Genomic DNA, 368 nt, shown 5'->3' on the forward strand with positions numbered 1-368 from the left:
TAACGACACAACACCGAAATAGCGCGTATAGCGGAGCACGCTGGACAATACGCTATGGCGCGTACAGCGGACATGCTGTTCGTCGAAACGAATCGAAACCGTGTCGATATAAACGTTTCGTTCCTCCACGGGGGTCTCTTTCTCTTATTTTGTATCGATAAAGCGCGTAAAAAAATGCAAATCCTTTCGTGCCAGAAAGATTTCTCGTTGAAAAGTTTTAGAAGCACGTAACACCGCTTTTCATTTCACGCTTTGCATCGAAACGGTATAAGCACGTAAACCACACACGCTCGCTCGTATTGAACCTCCACAATATCGGTGTTCTTTCGCCTTTTTTCATAAATACCATTTTTTGCAATGAACCAATA

The sequence above is a fragment of the Megachile rotundata genome, chromosome 8 (assembly GCF_050947335.1).
Source record: "Megachile rotundata isolate GNS110a chromosome 8, iyMegRotu1, whole genome shotgun sequence".
Lineage (NCBI taxonomy): Eukaryota > Metazoa > Arthropoda > Insecta > Hymenoptera > Megachilidae > Megachile > Megachile rotundata.